Source organism: Bos javanicus, chromosome 7 (assembly GCF_032452875.1).
Source record: "Bos javanicus breed banteng chromosome 7, ARS-OSU_banteng_1.0, whole genome shotgun sequence".
NCBI classification, from domain to species: domain Eukaryota; kingdom Metazoa; phylum Chordata; class Mammalia; order Artiodactyla; family Bovidae; genus Bos; species Bos javanicus.
Window position 1 is genome coordinate 11,643,218 of NC_083874.1, and position 20,057 is coordinate 11,663,274.

The window sequence follows — 20,057 nt, forward strand, 5'->3', positions numbered from 1 at the left end:
ATACACAGCATCCTTCCAGAGAGTCCTGCCCCGTGCTGGGAGGTCGCGGTCCAGTGTTAAGGGGCAGAGAGAGGAGAGTAAGAATTCCCTTTTATTTTCCCCTGAGGAGCACTGTGGATGGGAGGCTGGATAGTCTCCCTGTGTTGGGTTCCCGAGCACTAAGTACTTTGCTGAAGATGATCAGGGGCTGATGACACGTTAGTCCTCCCCTGTCTCCTCCCAACATTAGGGAAACCTCCTCCTCTTCCTTCTCCCTTTCCCCCCTGTCAGCTGGCACAGAAGCCCCATTTGGCACCTGCCTTTGTGGGGAGCCCTCAGCTCCGAGCTTGGCTGCTCTTGGCATCCCCTTTCTCTCTCCTTTCTCCGGGGCCCCCTTTTCCTTTCCATTGGGCAGGCAATGGATGCGTGGGCATCTGCTGGCTTGGACCCCTGGGCGCTGACAAGGTGGGACCCTCGGGACAGCCAGAGGACTCGCTGCGCTGCCCACTAACCAAACAGCCTGAGCGCCAGAGCCCATGCCACACAGGTGAGTGAGCGATAAAATCTGGGGGGCAGAGTTTTGCAGGGAGTCTAATCTTTATTTCCTTTTTGCAACCTTACCTGTATAGGCAAAGGTAAGAACCCAATGACTCCCTCTTTCCTCTGAATAGCTTTTCTTTGGGGGTGGGCAGTTTATTTCTCTCCGCAGTTTCTCTTGCTGGGGGCAGACCCCCTGATTTCCAGCTTTTACTTCTTGCTGAAATATTCATTTTCTCTCGACTGCCCTTAGCCCTCGTGTACTACTTGATGTCTCTGCCACCTGCTCTGGGCCTGTGACATTTCCCCAATATTGATAGTTTCTAAGCTAAGTCTAATTCTACTTTTTTTTAAATGTCTCCCCCAACCCCGTCTCCTGTCCTCCACCCCGCCCCCGGCCATCACTCAAGTCTAAATTAGTCTCTTTTTGCTTTAAGATCCAGGCAGGCTGGACTAAGTGACGAGCTTAGAATCTTCCGCGCCTTCCCCTCCCCCATCGCCTACGACTTTGTTGTGGGGTGGGGGGACGGGGTGGTGGTCCCGGAAACAAAAGTTCACATCGCCCGTGTCGCCGGTCCTTGTTTGCTGTGCTCTAAGCAGCGTGAATGCGTTTGGAAAAAGGGAGATGGCAGATGGCTGTTGAGGATAATTGCGCCGTCTTAGGCAACCTCTTGTTCTGTTTAATATTTAATATTCTGCCCTCCCTTGCTCCAAATGAAAAGCAGAGACAGTGCTTGGCACCCCTCTAGACCAACCCCTCCCTTTAGGAAATGTTTGGACAGAGCTGACTCTCCGGGTGGCTTTTATTTCTCAAGAAATGAGAGAAATCACTCTCCTTTCTGGCTCTCGCCCGCTGACAGCTTCTGAGAACACGTGGCTGGTGGGGGCGGGAGGGGGAAGCACCCCGCGGGCTGGGCTTCTCTGCCTTTTCCCGGGGCTCGGGCTTTGAGGGTTCCTGAGGGACTGAGCTGGAAGAAGGAATCAAAAGGAAATGTAAACAGGAGGACCAAATAGCTTCCAAGAGGCAGTGGCCTCCGCCGTGGTGAACAGACAAGAGGGGGCGCTCTTCCCTGGGCCGCTGCCTCATTCCTTAGCTCCTAGGTGCGGGGGTGGGAGTGGGGTAGGGATCTCCACTAGGTATTCCGGCTCCATCCTGAGTTTCCTGTTCAGAGTCTGACCTGCCATTTCCCCTGCGGGGTCTTTCAGGGACAGTCTTAGGTCTCTGGGGGATGGAGGAGGGATGCGGGGGCGGTGGGGAGGTGGGGAGAAAGGCAGTCTCCTGTTGTTATGGCTGACTCTGGCCCTTCACCCCCAACTTGGCTTCTAGACTTTCGAAATCCAAGCCCGGGGTTGCAGGAAAGCTCCCAGCTCCAGAGGTCTTAGTAGCTGACTATCCCATTGGTGTTTTCCTCTAAAACACTGGGATATACAGGCACGCATAAAGGTATTCCACCCAATGTATGGTGCCTAACTCTGCTTTTTGTAAAAGGAAATGGAAACCCACTCCAGTATTCTTGACTGGAGAATTCCACGGACAGGGAAGCCTGGCGGGCTATATAGTCCTTGGGGTTGCAAAGAGTCCGAAACGACCAAGTCATTGAGCACATAAAGATATTACTTGAGGCAAATGCCATCATCCCTCTAGATAAGACTAGATTACTTCAGTGCTGCCCCTCTTGCTCCCCCAAAGTAAGTGGAAAGATCAGAACTAAGGTTTTGGAGGCAAAGGGCAGATTTTTTTTCTTAACGTGTGTTTTTTGGGGTGGGGTGGAGTCGGGGGAGGTGGGCAGCACTGGCATATGGGATCTTAGTTCTCCCAGCAGGGATCAAACCCATGTCCCCTGCAATGGACATGTAGAGTCTTAACCACTGGACCGCCAGGGAAGTCCCCCAAGGGTGGATTTGACATTGAACAAATTACTGGGTAAATGACCTGCAAAGTAATGCCAAGTGCAGCTCTTGAACATCATAGCACCAGCAGAAGGTTTGACTTACTTGTTTTCTTTCAAAATGCTAGCTTACAGGACAAGAGGGCCCTTAGTGGCCGAGGGCAAGTGAGAGAAAATCTTATTCCAGGATCTTTCAAGCCAACTGTCTTCACAGTGACAGGCGAGGGCTCTTGGCATGCTCTCCTAACCCCCTCCCGGCAAGGCCAAGCCTGTCTGATGGCGGTCAGCGAGACTGACTTGACTGAGCGGAGGAGGGGAAGGGAGCTGGTCAGAATCCCCAGACCTTCATCTCAAAGTGCAGACCCTGGACTGACAGCATACTCTTCGAATGCAGAGTCTCAGGCCCCACCCAGGCCTATTGAGTTAGAATCTGCATTTCAGCTGGTTTCCAGGGCAGAATCAGTTTCTTAGAAACTGGGGGCATAAGTCTGTTCATCAGTGTTCCTAGTTGACAGGCCAATTGTGGCATCCCAATAGTAGAGGTCATGGGAGACCAGGCCAGGTGATGCTCAGTGCTGGGCACACAGTAAGTGCTCACTAAATCTTGGCTACTTGTTTGTTGTTGATATTCTTGCAAGAATTGATTAATGAATGTAATGTGGTTTTGTAAAGTTTCATTTATTATGGGCTTCCTAGGTGGCTCAGTGAAAGAATCTGTCTGCCAATGCAGGAGATGTAGGAGATGCAGTTTCAGTCTGTGGGTCAGGAAGATCCCCTGGAGGAGGAAATGGCAACCCACTCCAATATTCTTGCTTGGGAAATCCCATGGACTGAAGAGCCCGGTGGGCTACAGTCCATGGAGTCACAAAGAGTTGGACACTACTGAATGACCGACTTGTTGTTCAGTTGCGAAGTTGTGTTCGATTCTTCACTACCCCATGGACTGCAGCACCCCAGGCTTCCCTGTCCCTCACCATCTCCCAGAGTTTGCCCAAGTTCATGTCCATTGAATTGGTGATGCCATCCAACCATCTCATTGTCTGTCACCCTCTTCTCTTTCTGCCTTCAATCTACCCAGCATCAGGGTCTTTTCCAGTGAGTCAGCTGTTCTCCTCAGGTAGCCAAAGTATTGCAGCTTCAGCATTAATCCTTCCGAAGAGTATTCAGGGTTGACTTCCTTTTGGATTGACTGGTTTGATATCCTTGCTTTTCAAGGGACTCTCAAGAGTCTTCTCTAGCACCACAGTTCAAAGGCATCGGTTCTTCAATGCTCTACCTTCTTTATTGTCCAGCTCTCACATCCGTACAAGACTGTGAAAAGACCATAGCCTTGACTATGTGGACATTTGTCAGCAAAGTGATGTCTTTGCTTTTGAGCACACTGTCTAGGTTTGTGATAGCTTTCCTGCCAATAAGCAACCGTCTTCTAATTTCATGGCCGCATGCACCATCCACAGTGATTTTAGAACTCAAGAACAGGAAATCTATCATTGCTTACACCTTTTCCCCTTCTATTTGCAATGAAGTGATGGGACTGGATGCCATGATCTTAGTTTAATATGGAGTTTTAAGCCGGATTTTTCACTCTCCTCCTTCACCCTTATCAAGAGGCTCTTTAGTTCCTCTTCATTTTCTGCCATTAGAGTGGTATAATCCATGTATCTGAGGTTGTTGACATTTCTCCTGGCAATCTTGATTCCAGCTTGTAACTCATCCAGCTCAGCATTTCCCATGATGTTCTCTGCATATAAGTTAAATAAACAGGGTGACAATAAACAGCCTTGTCGTACTCCTTTCTCAATCCTGAACCAGTCAGTTCCGTATAGAATTCTAACTGTTGCTTCTTGGCCCGCATACAGGTTTCTAGGAAGACAGGTAATATGGTCTGGTATTCCCGTCTCTTTAAGAATTTTCCACAGTTTGTTATGATCCACACAATCAAAGGCTTTAGTGTAGTCAATGAAACAGAAGTCGATGTTTTTCTAGAATTCCCCTGGTTTCTCTATGATCCAGCAAATGTTGGCAATTTGATCTCTGGTTCCTGTGTCTTTTCTAAACCCAGCTTGGACATATGGACGCTCTTGGTGCACATAATGCTGAAGTGTAGCATGCAGGATATTGAGCATGACCTTTCTAGCATGGGAGATGAGTACAATTGTCCGATGGTGTGAAAATTCTTTGATACTGCCCTTCTTGGGAACTGGGATGCGGTCTGAACTTTTCCAGTCCTATGGCCACTGCTGGGTTTTCCGATTTGCAGACGTATTGAGTGCAGCACTTTAATAGCATCATCTTTTAGGATTTTAAATAGCTCTGCTGGAATTCCGGCACCTCCAATAGCTTTATTGGCAGCAGTGCTTCCTAAGGCCCGCTTGACTTCACACTCCAGAATGTCTGGCTGTACAAAAAAGATCTTAATGACCCAGATAACACAAGGATATAGTCTCTCACTCAGAGCCAGAATGAACGACTTAGCACAAACTTATTTATTACCTTTCTAATCATTAAAAAATTGAAGTATAGTTATTTTACAGTGTTGTTAATTTAATGTTGTGTTAGTTTTAGGCGTACAGCAAAGTAATTTATATATACACACACACAATGCAGGAGACCCTGGTTTGAATTCTGGGGTCGGGAAGATTCCCTGGAGAAGTGATAGGCTACCCACTCCAGTATTCTTGGGCTTCCCTAATGGCTCAGCTGGTAATTATCCACCTTCAATGTGGGAGACCCGGGTTTGATCTCTGAGTTGGGAAGATCCCTGGAGGAGGTCATGGCATCCCATTCTAGTATTCTTGCCTGGAAAATCCCCATGGACAGAGGAGCCGGGTAGGTTATAGTCCAGGGGGTCTCAAAGAGTCAGACACGACTGAGTAACTAAACACAGCACAGCATATGTATGTATATATTTTCTTTCTCAGATTCTTTTCCACTGTAGGTTATTACAAGATATTGATCACCCTTCTCTGTGCTAATTTTGGCTACTTTTAAATTTCTCTCCAGAGCAAGGATGTGTATCCAGTTTCTTTTCTAATTTAAAATACACCCAACATAAAGTTTACTGTTTTTACCATTTTAATTTCACCAGTTAAGCAATATTAGTATATTTGTAATGTTGTGCCACCATTAACTCTATTTATTAATAGTTCCAAAATTTTCTGTTCATTTCAAAGGGAAACTCTCTACCATGAAACAGTTGCTCTCATTCCTCAATCCCCTGGCACCTGGCAACCACCTACCGGCTTTCTCTCTTTATGGATTTCCCTCTTCTCCGTACTTCATAGAAATGTGTCTGGCTTCTTTTCACTTCTGATTTCTTTTGTAGCTCAGACTTCAACTTTCCCTTTGTTTCACGTGTCCCACCCACCCCTCCCTTAGAGCATACAGGTCAGATGAGTATTGGAAACATATCCTAAACCCTATTATTTCACACATTCATTCTTTTTTATTTTGAACTTTTTTTAAAAATTGGCGTAGAGCCGATTAATGTTGTGATAGTTTCCGGTGAGCAATGAAGGGACTCAGCCATACACATACATGTATCCATTCTTCCCAAATCCCTTCCCATCCAGGCTGCCACACCACATTGAGCAGAGTTCCCTGTGCTATACAATACGTTCTTGTTGATTATCCATTTTAAATACAACAGTGTGTACATGACTGTCTCAAACTCTCTATCCCTTCCTCCCCTGCCCCAGCAACCGTAAGTCTGTTTTCTAAGTCTGTGAGTCTCTTTCTATTTTGTAAGTAAGTTCATTTGTATCATTTCTTTTTAGATTCCACAAATAATAGATATCATACGCTATTTCTTATTCTCTGTCTGAATTGCTTCACTCAATATGACACTCTCTAGGTACATCCGTGTTGCCATGAATGGCATTATTTCATTCTTTTAATGGCTGAGTGATATTCCATCGTGTATCCACATCTTCATCTATTCCTCTGTCAATGGACATTTGGGTTGCTTCCATGCCTTGGCTGTTGTAAATAGTTCTGAAAGAACGTTGGAGTGCACATATCCCTTCGGATCATGTTTTTCTCTGGATATATGCCCTGGAGTGAGATTGCAGGGTCATATAGTAGTTCTAGTTTTGGTTTCCTTAAAGAACCTCCGTCCTGTTCTCCATAGTGGATGCACCAATTTACATTCCCACCAACAGTCCCACGTTCATTCTTAGTGAGCAAGAACAATGTAGGGAGGCTCAGTCTTCAAATATTCTTTTTTCAGGACTGGACACCCAGACAACTCACTTTTTCTTTTTCTAAAAGTGATTCCGATTTTGGTATCCAGCTCTTTCCCTCCAGCCAAAACCATCACTACAATTTCTTTCAGCTCCAATGGGGAGGCTGTTTCTAGATGATATCTTGAGAGTTTTAAGCTCTCAAGGTGTGGAATAATTGAGTCACAGTGCCACAGAGTTGGTACTCAGTAAATATTTGCTGAACAAACGATGTATGTCAGCACTGATGATTACTGTCATGTTGGATTCATGTCTTCACGTAGTAATATGTTGATAACCATCCACAGCCGCTGGCTGGTCAAAGGGGCAGAATGAAGGAGGGAGATCATGAAGTTCCTATTAATGCTAAATGCCAAGTCAAAAACACATGTACTGGGGACTTCCCTGGAGCTCCAGTGGCTAAGACTCCGTGCTCCTAATGCAGGGGGCCTGGGTTCCATCCCTGGTCAGGGAACTAAATCCTGCATGCTGCAACTAAGAGTTTGAATGCTGCAACTAAACATTCTGTGTGCTGCAGCTAAGCCCCGGTGCAAGCAAATAAATGAATAAAACCCATGTATTGAAGGCAAAGGATTCCAAAGATGCAGTTTGTAGGCAAAACTGTGCCCCTAACCCTGAGAACACAGAGGACAGCAAATGTCCCTTAAATGTTTAGTTTAAGGGAACAACATTAGAGCCTCATTCTCTCCTGGGAGGAGTTCTATTTTATTTTTTCCTGGCAGTCTATTTTTTTTTCCATTTAACCTTCCGGTTCCAATGGATTCAAGTAAGTTTAAGAGAGAAAGCGACAATAAAGGATGACAAGTGGAGTCAGTCGTCTGGAGCATGACTCCAGTTGTGATATTGCTCTGCACAAGAGGATCTGCCTTGTTTTTTTTGCCACACAACTTGTGGGATCTTGGGTTTCCCTGGTGGCTCAGACGGTAAAGAACCTGCCTACAATGCAGGAGACCCAGGTTCGAATCTTGGGTTGAGAATATCCCCTGGAACAGGAAATGGCAACCCACTCCAGTATTCTTGGCTGGGAAATCCCACGGACAGAGGAGCCTGGCGGACTACAGTCCAGACACAACTGAGCATGCGTGCACTCCTCACATGTAGGAAATTACCATGTGTGGGTCACTGTTGCAAGCACATTACGTAGAATGAAATGATTTCATCTTCACAAGAGCTTGATGAAGTCTGTGCTCTCATCATCCTCATTCTACAGATGGGGAAACTAGCTCAGAGAGGTGAAGTGGCCTGCCCAAGGTCACACAGCAGGAAGGCACTGATCCAGGAACCAAGCAGGCTGGTTGCAAAGCTGGGGGCATTTCTCCACCAACTCTCATCGATCATTAGTTGAGGAATATTCCAAGGGTATTAACTTCGCAGAACCTCTGGCCTGTCCTTCGATCCTGCAGCCAGAGCTAGCCCCATGCAGGGAGTGGCAGATGCTGGAGGTAGAGAGCCATGGACACGTGAGCAGGTGAAGGATTTGGGCGCTGGTAAATTCTCTTGGAGGCTTCATAGCAGAATAATCTTTTTTTTTTTTTAAGATTCATTTATTTTTGGCTGTTCTGGGTCTTCATTTCTGCCTGAAGGCTTTCTTGAGTTGTGGTAATCAGGGGCTACACTTTGTTGCGATGCTCGGGCTTCTCACTGCAGTGGTTTCTCCTGTTGCAGAGCACAGGTTCTCAGTTCGCAGGCTTCAGTGGTTGTGGCCCAAAGGCTTTGTCTCTCTGAGGCATGTGGGATTCTCCCGGACCAGGGATCAAATGTGTGTCCCCTGCATGGGCTGGTGTTTTCTTAACCACAATTTGTCATTGTTGTTCAGTTGCTCAGTTGTGTCTGACTCTGCAACCCCATGGACTGCAGCACGCCAGGCTTCCCTGTCCTTCACTATCCCCTGGAGTTTGCTCAAACTCATGTCCATTGAGTTGATGATGCCATCCAACCATTTCATCCTTTGTTGGCCTCTTCTCCTCCTGCCCTCAATTGCCACTCATTAACCACTAGACCACCAGGGAAGCCCCAGAAACATCTTAAAAAAAAAACAAAAACAACTACAATTCCCCTTTTATTTATTTATTTTGGCTGTGCCCAGGGGCATGGAAGATCTTAGTTCCTTGACCAGGGATCAAACCTATGTCCTCTAGCACTGGAAGCGTGCAGTCTTACCACTGGACTGCCAGGAAAGATCCGCAGAAACGTCTTTTGAGCTGGACTTTGGAGGTGGGGAGATAGAAGGATATTCAGGATGGAGGCAAAGAGGTGTGGAAGTTAGGATGTGTTCAGGATTGGCAGTGGGAAGTCTTTTGGGGATTGGCCAACAGATAACCTGATAGGCTATGATGAATTGAAGGGAGAGTTAGGGCTCAGAACACAGAGGAAAAGATTACAGTCCCTCAGCATGGATCGAATGAGGGTCTGAACCTTGGCAAGTGAAAGTGAAGTATGAGGCAGAGTTAGTAGCCCTGATGATGAGTAGAATGTGGGGTGAAGCAGGGAGAGAGGGAGCCCCACAATGGTTGGGTGATCACTTCTACGACTTTTTGGGTTTCTTACAAATCTGACCTCCAGGGAACGCCTGAGAACACCTGAGTCAGGTCATGTCCCTCCTCTGCTTAGAATCTTCCATGGCTCCCATCTTCAGTCAAATCAGTTCAGTCGCTCAATCGTGTCCAACTCTTTGTGACCCCATGGACCACAGCACACCAGGCCTCCCTGTCCATCACCCACTCCTGGAGTTTACTCAAACTCATGTCCTTTGAATTGGTGATGCCATCCAACCATCTCATCCTCTGTCATCCCTTTCTCTTCCCACCTTCAATCTTTCCCAGCATCAGGGTCTTTTCCAACGAGTCAGTTCTTTACATCAGCTGGCCAAAGTGTTGGAGTTTCAGCTTCACCATCAGTCCTTCCAGTGAATATTCAGGACTGATTTCCTTTAGGATGGACTGGTTGGATCTCCTTGCAGTCCAAGGGGACTCTCAAGAGTCTTCTCCAACAGTTCAAAAGCATCAGTTCTTCGGTGCTCAGCTTTCTTTGTAGTCCAACTCTCACATTCATACATGACTACTGGAAAAACCATAGCCTTGACTAGACGGACCTTTGTTGGCAAAGTAATGTCTCTGCTTTTTAATATGCTGTCTAAGTTGGTCATAACTTTTCTTCCAAGGAGTAAGCGTCTTTTAATTTCATGGCTACAGTCACCATCTGCAGTGATTTTGGAACTCCCCAAAATAAAGTCTGTCACTGTTTCCATTGTTTCCCTACTATTTGACATGAAGTGATGGGACTGAATGCCATGATCTTAGTTCTTTGAATGTTGAGTTTTAAGCCAACTTTTTCACTCTCCTCTTTCCTTTTCATAAAAAACAACAAAAACAACAACAGCAAAATCCTATGTCCTCTCTGTAATCCAGAAGGCTCTCTACCATCTATCTCTGTCACCGTCCTCTCTCAGCTCACTCGCTCACTCTACTCCAGCCACACGGGCCTCCTTGTTTTTCCTTGAACTCATCAGGCATGCTCCAGCCATGGGGCCTTTGCACGGGCTGTTCCCTCTGCCTGGACCTCTCTCTCCCTCTCCTCCCCCCACCCTCATGGCTCCTCCCTTACCTCCTTGAGATCTTTGCTCAAATGGATCTTTCCCACAAGGGTCCTTTCTGACTACCTTCTTCTTCTTTTTTAAATTATTATTTTTTTTTTATTTTGGCTGTGCAAGGTCTTTTTTTGCTACATGTGGGCTTCTCTAATTGTGGAGCATGGTCTCTGGCTCAATAATTGCGACAGGCAGACTGAGTTGCCCCACAGCAATGTGGGATCTTAGTTCCCCAACCATAGATGGAACCCGCTTCCCCTGCATTGGAAAGCGGATTCTTAACCGCTGGACCACCCGGGAAATCCTACCTTCTGTAAATGACATTCCGCTTCCCCTTCCTTTTCCTCCTCTTCTGTTTTCTTTCCTCTGTCTGCATACTTTTACTTGTTTATCTTGCTTCTTGTCTGTCTCGCTTACTAGAATGTCAGTTCCATGAGGGCAGGGAATCCATACTCCCTTTTGTTTACATATTCTCCTTTGATTACTGCTGGGTCCCCTACGATAGACACATAGTAGGTGCTCAATAAATATCACTGGCTAGATGAATGAATGAATGATGGAAAGGATAATGGAGCCATGAAACTATAATTGGGAGGAAGAATTCAGCTTGCGGTATTTCCCTGGTGGTCAAGTGGTTAAGAATCCACCTCCCATTGCAGGGGATGTGGGTTCGATCCCTGATTGGGGAATTAAGATCCCACATGCTGCGGGGCAGCTAAGCCTGCCAGCCTCAGCTAGAGAGGCTGCTTGCTGCAACTACGGAGGCTGTGCACTCTGGAGTCCGAGCACCACAACTGGAGGGAAGCCCATGTCCTGAAAGTACGACCTGATGCAGCCATAAATAAATAAATATCAGTGGTTCACCTGGATGTTGCCCAGAAGCCTGCACCGCAAGGGTTTCCCCTCCTTTCTCCTTCCTAAAGCCCAATCGGTGTCCAGAGGCTGCTGTGAAAAATCATCCAGCAATCCCAGGGAATCTGTTCATCCTGGTGGGAGGGAGTGTGTGTCTCCCTGCACTGTGATGGGCAACTGAGCAAGCAGGTGAAAACCAAGCCCAGCTGCGACATAGTTTCTTCTCACCAGGGGAGGGACCTTTGCAGCTGTACTCAGGGCTATGCTGGCGTGCTGGTCTCAGCCTAGCCTTCAGCCTTTGCCATCTGGCTTGGCATTTTCTGTAGCTCTGTTCTCGTGTATGCGGGGCAATTCTGGAGTTTGGCCCCAAGTGACAAGAGCTCTTATTGGCCCTGGTTTTTTTCATTTCACCTTTCTCTTAGCTTCTCTTGGCGTAGGTGGGGTATGGGGTGAATTCACTCTGCCTTAGACAGAGTGGCTTTGGGTTGTCTGAATTAGCATGAAAGCTCTGATCTATGTCTAGATCTACTTATTGGTGCCCTCAATAAGTGGATGTCTGCACTGCCATATTTAAAATGGATAACCAGCAAGTACCTACTGTACAACACAGGGAACTCAGCTCACTCCGCTCCTTATTATGTAACAACCTAAATGAGGAAAGAGTTTGAAAAAGAAGAGACATATGTATATGTATAACTGAATGACTTTGCTGTACACCCGAAACCAACACATTGTTAATCAGCTATACTCCAATATAAAAGAAAAAGTTTAAAAAACAGGGTATTTTTAAAAATTTATTTATTTTTGATTGTGCTGGGTCTTTGTTGCTGTGCTCAGACTTTCTCCAGTTGCAGCGATGGGCGGCTTCTCTCTGTGGTTGCTTCTCTTGTTTCGGAGCACTGGCTCTAGGCAGGCTGGCTTCAGTAATTGCAGCATGTGGACTCAGCGGTTGCAACTCAAGGGCTCTAGAGTGCTGGCTCAATAGTTGTGGCACGTGTGGGATCCTCCTGGACCAGGGTTTGAACCCGGGTCCCCTGCACCAGCAGCCAGATTCTTAACCACTGGACCACAGGTAAGTCCCATAAGTGGGCATTTGACAAGACAAGAAGGCTGAAATGCTGGGGCAACTGTGAATAGTTAAGTACCTCCAAGAAGATGAGTGGATGTTTTTTGACCACCTGTTAAAGAGTTTTTTCCTATACGTTTTTTTGGGGGTAAGATAGACATAACATATCATTTACCAGTTTAACAATTTTTCGGTGGTCTTATGTGAAAGTGAAAGTCACTCAGTCATGTCCAGCTCTTTGCCACCCCATAGACTATACAGTCCATGGAATTCTCCAGGCCAGAGTACTGGAGTGGGTACCCTTTCCCTTCTCCAGGGGATCTTCCAAGCCCAAGGATCGAACCCAGGTATCCCGCATTGCAGGCAGATTCTTTATCAGCTGAGCCACAAGGGAAGCCCAGGAATACTGGAGTGGGTAGCCTATGCCTTCTCCAGCGGATCTTCCCTACCCAGGAATCGAACCAGGGTCTACTACATTGCAGGTGGATTTTTTACCAACTGAGCTATCAGGGAATTATGTACATTCATAATATTTTGCATCATCGCTATTCATCTCCAGGACTCTTCTTCATCTTCTCAAGTGGAAACTCTGTCCCCATGAAACATTAAATCCCATTTGTCCTCCTCCCAGCCCCTGGCAACCCACCATTCTACTTTCTGTCTCTATAATTTGGCCTCATATAAGTGGAATCACAATAAACTGTGGAAAATTCTGAAAGAGATGGGAATACCAGACCACCTGACCTGCCTATTGAGAAACCTATATGCAGGTCAGGAAGCAACAGTTAGAACTGGACATGGAACAACAGACTGGTTCCAAATAGGAAAAGGAGTACATCACGGCTGTATATTGTCACCCTGCTTATTTAACTTCTATGCAGAGTACATCATGAGAAATGCTGGGCTGGAAGAAGCACAAGCTGGAATCAAGATAGCTGGGAGAAATATCAATAACCTCAGATACGCAGATGACACCACCCTTATGGCAGAAAGTGAAGAGGAACTCAAAAGTCTCTTGATGAAAGTGAAAGAGGAGAGTGAAAAAGTTGGCTTAAAACTCAACATTCAGAAAACTAAGATCATGACATCTGACCCCATCACTTCATGGGAAATAGGTGGGGAAACAGTGGAAACAGTGTCAGACTTTATTTTTGGGGGCTCCAAAATCACTGCAGATGGTGATTGCAGCCATGAAATTAAAAGACGCTTACTCCTTGGAAGGAGGGTTATGACCAACCTCGATAGCATATTAAAAAGCAGAGACATTACTTTGCCAACAAAGGTCCATCTAGTCAAGGCTATGGTTTTTCCAGCGGTCATGTATGGATGTGAGAGTTGCACTGTGAAGAAAGCTGAGCGCCGAAGAATTGATGCTTTTGAACTGTGGTGTGTGGAGAAGACTCTTGAGAGTCCCTTGGACTGCAAGGAGATCTAACCAGTCCATCCTAAAGGAGACCAGTCCTGGGTGTCCATTGGAAGGATTGATGCTGAGGCTGAAACTCCAATACTTTGGCCACCTCATACAAAGGGTTGACTCATTGGAAAAGACTCTGATGCTGGGAGTGATTGGGGGCAGGAGAAGGGGATGACAGAGGGTGAGATGGCTTGATGACATCACTGATTCGATGGACGTGAGTTGGGTGAACTCTGGGAGTTGGTGATGGACAGGGAGGCCTGGCGTGCTGCGATTCATGGGGTCGCAAAGAGTCGGACACGACTGAGCAACTGAACTGAACTGAACTGAAGTGGAATCATACAGCACTGTCCTCTTGTAACTAGTCTCTTTCATTGAGCATAATACTCTCAAGGTGCATTCATATTGTAGCATGTGACTGGATTTCCTTCCTTCTCAAAGCCAAAAAACATGCCATTGGATATTTCGTTTGTCTTCATCTATCGATGGACATTTGGATTATTTCCCTGTTACCTTTCAGCTCTTCCACCAACATGCACGAAGGTTCGCTTTTCTCTGTATCCTTGCCATCACTTGTCATCTTTTATCCTTTTAAAATAATTTTATTTATTTATTTACTGGTTGTGCTGGGTCTTCGTGGCTGCTCAGGCTTTTCTCTAGTTGGGGTGAGCAGGGGCTATTCTCTAGTGGTGCAGACTTCTCCTTGTGGTGGCTTTTCATTGTGGAGCATGGGCTCAAGGGCGGGAGAGTTTCAGTAGCAGAGGCACATGGGCTTAGTAGGTGCGAGTCCCGGGCTCTGCAGCACAGGCTCAGTAGTTGTGGCATATGGGGTTAGTTGCCTGTCGGCAGGCGGTATCGTCCTGTATCAAGGGTCCCACCCATGTCTCCTGCGTTGGTAGAAGGATTCTTTACCACTGAGCTGCCTGGGAAGCCCTCTTGTCTTTTTGATGGTAGTGATTCTAAATAGCGTGAAACAGTATCTCATTGTGGTTTTGATTTGCATCTCCCTGAGAATTGGTGAGGTTGAGCACATTTTCATTTGACTATTGGCCATTTGGATGTCTCTTTTAGAAAAATGTCTATTTAGTGCCTCCATTTATTTTTTTTTTAAACTATGTTTTGACTGCACTGCAAAGCATGGGGCATCTTCATTCCCTAACCAGGGATCAAACCCATGCCCCCTGCAGTGGAATGTTGAAGTCTTAATCACTGGACCACCAGAGAAATCCCCTCTGCCAAGTTTTTTAATTAAAATTTTTATTTTGTATTGGAGTATGGCTGATGAACAGTGTTGTGATAGTTTCAGGTAGACAGCAAAGGGATTCAGCCAGACAATCAGTTTTTTTTAAGCTACTGAGTTGTATGAGTTCTTTACAGATTTTGGATACCAACCCTGTATCTGATATATGGGGCTTCCCCCAAGTGGTGCTGGTGGTAAAAAATCCACCTACCTATGCAGGTAGATTTTAGAGACCCAGGTTCCATCCCTGGGTCCAGACGAGCCCCTGGAAAAGGAAATGGCAACTCACTCCAGTATTCTTGCCTGGAGAATCCCGTGGACAGAGGCACCTGGTGGGCTACAGTCCTTAGGGTCGCGCAGAGTTGGACACAACTGAAGCGACTTAGCACTCACATCCGATGCATAACTTGCAAGTATCTGCTCCCTTTCTGTAGACTGCCCTTTTGTTTTGTTGATGGTCCTTTTGCTGTACAAAATCTTTTTAGTTTGATGCAGTCCCACTTATTGATTTTTGTTTTTGTTACTCCCTATTTTTTTTAATTTGAAGAATTATTTTTAAGTCTTTTTTTCTTCCCATTTTAAAAAAGTTTTAATTGAAGGATAATTGCTTTACAATATTGTGTTGGTTTGTGCCATACATCAACATGAATCAGCCCTAGGTATACATATGTCCCCTACCCCTTGAACCTCCTTCATCTTTTTTTTTTTTTTTTTGGCCTCACCTCGTGGCATGTGGGATCTTTCCTGACCAGGCTTCAAACCCATGCCCTCTGCATTGGAAGTGTGGAGTCTTAACCACTGGACTGCCAGGGAAGTCCTTTTTTTTGTTATAAGTTTTTACTTCTGGGTAGAACCCTGCACTTGTCCCTTACCTGTTCCAGAGATTGTTTAGGATCCAGAAATCACTTTTGCTGCTGCTAAGTCGCTTCAGTCGTGTCTGACTCTGTGCGACCCCATAGACCACAGCCCACCAGGCTCCCCCAGCCCTGGGATTCTCCAGGCAAGAACAGTGGAGTGGGTTGCCATTTCCTTCTCCAATGCATGAAAGTGAAAAGTGAAAGTGAAGTTGCTCAGTCGTGTCCAACTCTTAGCGACCCCATGGACTGCAGCCTACCAGGCTCCTCTGTCCATGGGATTTTCCAGGCAAGAGTACTGGAGTGGGTTGCCATTGCCTTCTCCAAGAAATCACTTTTACTATCAGCCAAGTAAAACATCTAGAAAGCGATGAATGCATTTGAAGGGCGGTTGAAAATGACATTTGAATTAGCTTTGTCCTGGCTGTTAGAATCCACAGTCTGTTGACTTTCATACTCTTCAGCCTAGAACTCAGGAAGAGATACCATTTTTTCCATAGGTCTTAGCAACACTTGTTTAGCCTGGGGCTAGTTAAGATGCCTTATTAACAGAGATCTTAGCACACAGAGCAATACAGGAAGGCATGAAACTACCTAAGAGAGCTCAAACAGCAAGTGGAAGAGAGAGAATGAAGGCTGAGAGAGAGGACAAGAGGGAAGAGGTGAGAGCAAATGGTTTTGTGCAGAGATGCTATCTTTAGCTGTCTTTTTAATGAACACTTTGGTGTTCTCAACGACTCCACACCTGTGTGGATTCTCCTTGAATGCAAAGCTTTCAAGGCATGAGAAAAACATTCATTGAATGAAACCAGTGTTGCTTCTATGAAGTAGTGTATCAGTTGTGTGTGTTAGTCACTCAGTCGTGTCTGGCTCTTTGTGACCCCATTGACTGTAGCCTACCAGGCTCTTCTGTCCATGGAATTCTCCGGGTAAGAATATTGGAGTGGGTTGCCATTTCCTTCTCCAGGGGATCTTCTTGACCCAGGTCTCCTATATTGCAGGCAGATTCTTTACCATTAGGGAAATGCTATGTACTGGCTTATGTCCCCCTAAATTCATATCTTGAAGTCTCTAACTTCCAACGGGATGCTATTTGGAGATGGGAGGTCATGAGGTTTAAGTGAGATCAGGAGGTTGGGGCCCTCGTGATGGGATTGTTGCTGTTCAGTTGCTAAGTCGTGTCTGACTCTGTGACCCTATGGACTGTAGCCAACCAGGGTCCTCTGTCCATGGGATTTTCCCAGCAAGAGTACTTGAGTAGGTTGCCATTTCCTTCTCCAGGAATTACTGCCCATATAAGAAGAGACACCAGAGCACGCAGTCTCTTTCTTTCTCCTCCATGTAAGGACACAGAGAGAAGGTGGTCATCTATACACCAGGAAGAAAACCCTCCTCAGGAACTGACCTGGTCTTGGACTTCCAGCTTCCCAAACTGCGAGAAAATAAACGTTTGTTATTTAAGCCACTCAGTCTACGGTATTTTATTATAGCAGCCAAGCTAAGACAGGAATCCTACAGTAACAAATAGGCCCCCAGTTGGGTGGAAAGTTAAAGGAAGAAGTTTGTTTCTAACTCACCTGATTACCCTGGAAGGCTGTTTCTGGTCAGTGGATGACTCTCCTCCTCCACATGGTGACTCAAGGACCCAGGTCCCCACCTTTTCATGGCTCCAGCACGCACAGGGCCCTTACTGTCTCCCATGTCTAGCCAGCAGAGGAGAAAAGGAACTTGTTGAGGGCGTGCCTGCTCCTTAAAGCTTTGACCCAGGGTGACACTTTTCACTGCTGCTCACATTCCATGGGTGAAGATGAGTCACATGGCCACACCAATTCAAGAGGAGCTGGGAACGTAGTCCTTGGCCACTGTTTATTCCCCAGGGTGGTGCCTCGATTTTGGTTGCAATATCTGTCAAATTTTCTTTTCTTTTACCATTTGATTGGTTGATTGATTTTTGGCTGCACTGGGTCTTCATTGGTGCATGCTGGCTCTCCGGTTGTGGCAAGTGGTGGCTACTCTCTAGTTGAGGTACACGGGCTTCTCACTGCGGTGGCTTCTTTTCTGCAGAACACAAGCTTGGGTCTCCCAGGCTTCAGTAGCTGTGGCTCACGGACTCTGGGGCACAGGCACAATAGCTGTCGTGCACGGGCTTAGTTGCTCTGTACCACGAGGGATCTTCCTGGATCAGGGATGGAACCTGCGTCTCCTGTATTGGCAGGCAAATTCTTTATCACTGAACCACCAGGGAAGCCCTTCTGTCAAAATTTAAAATGCACACAATCTTTGAAACAGCAATGCTTCTTCTAGAATTCATTCTACAGAAATACTTGTAGCATGGACTTCCCTGATGGTCCAATGGTTAAGACTCTGCACTTCCAATGCAGGGGGCACGGGTTCAATCCCTGGTCAGGGAACTGGGTCCTGCATGCTGCATGACATGGCCAAGAAATAAAAATAAATAAGAAAAGTAAAGAAGTTAATAAAAGAAATACTTGCAGCAGCTTCATGGGGATTTATATATAAAATGATGGCTATAACATTTTGAGGAATAGAAAAAATGAAAAGATCCAGATGTCCACACTAGATAAATTCTATGGGTTCGTGGAAAACTATAGGAACTGGTGTAGAATGTTGTTTAAGATATAATATTAAGTGCAAAAAAATTCAGACTTTTATGTATATACACATACATAAAACATATATGTATGTGTCTATATAGACAACTATGTGTATATGTGAATATCTGTATATATATGTATATGTGTGGTCAGTTGGGCCCGACTCTTTGTGACCCCATGGACTGTAGCTGACCCACCGGGCTCCTCCATCCATGGCATTCTCCAGGCAAGAACACTGGTGTGGATTGGCATGCCCTCTTCCAGGGGATCTTCCTGTCTCAGTGATTGAACCAGAGTCTCTATGTCTTCTGCATTGGCAGGTGGATTCTTTACCATTGTACCACCTGGGGAGCACCCACATATGTGTGTATATATATATATATAATTTCACTTTTTTTTGGCTAAGCCACGTGACATGGCGGATCTTAGTTCCCTGACCAGGGATTGAACCTTGGCCCCTGCAGTGGAAGCATGGAGTCCTAACCAGTGGACTGGCAGGGAATTTCCTTTTTTTTAAAATCTCACTTTTTTTTTTTTTTTAACAAATGCTTGTACAGTTCTTTTTGTACACATATGGGATTGTGTAGTATTTTTTCTATGCTGCCATATCTAATTACCACAAATTGAGTGGCTTACCAACAGCATGCCGTTTCCATGGGTTGGAGGTCTGATAGGCTTGACTGGGTTGCAGTCAAGGTGTTGGTGGGCTGCGTGCTTTTCTGGACACTAGGGAGAGTCTGTTTCCTTGTTCATTCAGGCTGTTGGCAGAAGTTGGCTTCAAGCTCTTGCAACTGACCTGGGGTTCTGTTTCCTTGCTGGCTGGCAGCTGGACGTTGTTCTTAGCTTCTTGAGAGTACCAGCATTCCTTGGCCTGTGGCTCCTTCATCTCAGAAGTAATGACCCAGGGTCAAGTCCCTCTCTCTCCCATGCTTCAAATCTCTCCTGCCTCATCTTCTGTTGCATTGCTGGCCTATTCTTCTGCCTCCCTCTTACTTTTTTTCTTTTCTTTTTTTTCCCTTTTCTCTGTCTCTGTCTCTCTCTCTTTTTTTTTTTTTTCGGTTTATTTTCAGCCTGGTGTTGAGGGCTGACTTTCAATACATCGCAGCGAGGGAGCTTCTCTGCTACTTCTGAAACTCTGACCTCTTTTACTTTTTAAAAAAATTTAATTTATTTTCAGCTGGATCTTCATTACTGCTTTTGTTTGAGTTGTGGTGAGTGGGGGGCTACTCTCTGGTTGCAATGCTTGGGCTTCTCACTGTGGCGGTTTCTCCTGTTGGGGAGCGTGGGCTCTAGAGTGCAGCCTCAGTAGTTATGGCTCACAGGCTCAGTTCCCCCTCGGTATGCTGAATCTTCCTGGACCAGGGAACAAACCTGTGTCCCCTGCATTGGCAGGTGGATTCTTAACCCCTAGGCCACCAGGGATGTCCTGCCTCTTCTTTTAAAGACCTGTGTGATGAGCTTGGGCCCACGGGAATAACCCAGGATATCCTCCCTATTTTAAAGTGTGTAACCTAGGACCAGTTTCTTTCACCATGTAATATAACATACTCAGGTGCCAAGATCATGGGGGACACACTCTTGCCTACTACAGATTATGTTTCGGGAGAAGTGTTCTTGGTAAGAAAAAGGCTTAGTGTCAGACTCTGGGTTGGACCTCAGAGAGAGGTGTTAGGAACCCCGAGAAACCTAGATTTGTATCCCTGGCCTGTTTGTTCCATGCCGTGGGACCTTTGGTGAGTGGTTGCACCTCTGAACCTCAGTCTTATCTATAACACAAGGGAGTA

At 46.0% G+C, this 20,057-nt stretch overlaps 1 non-coding gene and 1 pseudogene across 1 annotated transcript; both read left to right on the forward strand.

Moving 5' to 3' along the window:
* Window positions 1-20,057, forward strand: part of LOC133251874 (mitochondrial transcription rescue factor 1-like) — a 60,412-nt pseudogene that overhangs the window by 31,141 nt on the left and 9,214 nt on the right.
* Window positions 17,997-18,069, forward strand: TRNAG-UCC (transfer RNA glycine (anticodon UCC)). Its single transcript has one exon. It is a non-coding gene; the product is annotated as a tRNA-Gly (tRNA).